We start from the raw sequence: 704 nt of genomic DNA on the forward strand, positions 1-704 counted from the left end.
TAATTATTAACTTGGCGTTCTCTAATGGGTGAGCCAATAACGTTGCTTCTGCAAGTCGTTTCTTGCTCTCACGGAAAGCTTCTTCTGACTCTGTTGTCCAGTTGATAGCCTGTTTGTCTTTCTTCTTTTTTCCTGTTAGGAATCCGTTGAGTGGGGCTAGTATTGCTGCTGCGTCCTTGATGAAACGATGGTAAAAATTAAGCATATCTAAATATCTCCGGAGTTCGGCGGTATTATTCGGTTTCTTGTAATTTAATATGGCGGTCACTCGCTTTTCTAGGGGACGTATTCCTTCTTTTGTAATTCTATAACCTAGATATTCGATGTCTTTTTCGGCGAATCTGCACTTTGCTACATTTATGGAAAGGCCATATTTCTTCAGTCGCTTGAATATTTCTTCTAAATGTTGTCTGTGCTCTTCCTCGTCTTTGGATGCTACTAGCAGATCGTCTATATATACATGGCAAAATTTGAGGCCGCGTAACACTGTATCTATAAATCTTTGGAATGATTGCGCTGCATTCCGGAGACTAAATGGCATTCTGTTAAACTCGAATAAGCCGAAAGGAGTTGTTACTGCTGTCTTATGCCTGTCTTCCTCGGCTACCGGGATCTGAAAATATGCTTTAATGAGATCTATTTTGCTGAATATGGTGCAACCGGCTAAGTGGTAAGTAAAGTCCTGTATATGAGGAAGTGGATAC

Source organism: Wasmannia auropunctata, unplaced genomic scaffold (assembly GCF_000956235.1).
Source record: "Wasmannia auropunctata unplaced genomic scaffold, wasmannia.A_1.0 LD336106.1, whole genome shotgun sequence".
NCBI classification, from domain to species: domain Eukaryota; kingdom Metazoa; phylum Arthropoda; class Insecta; order Hymenoptera; family Formicidae; genus Wasmannia; species Wasmannia auropunctata.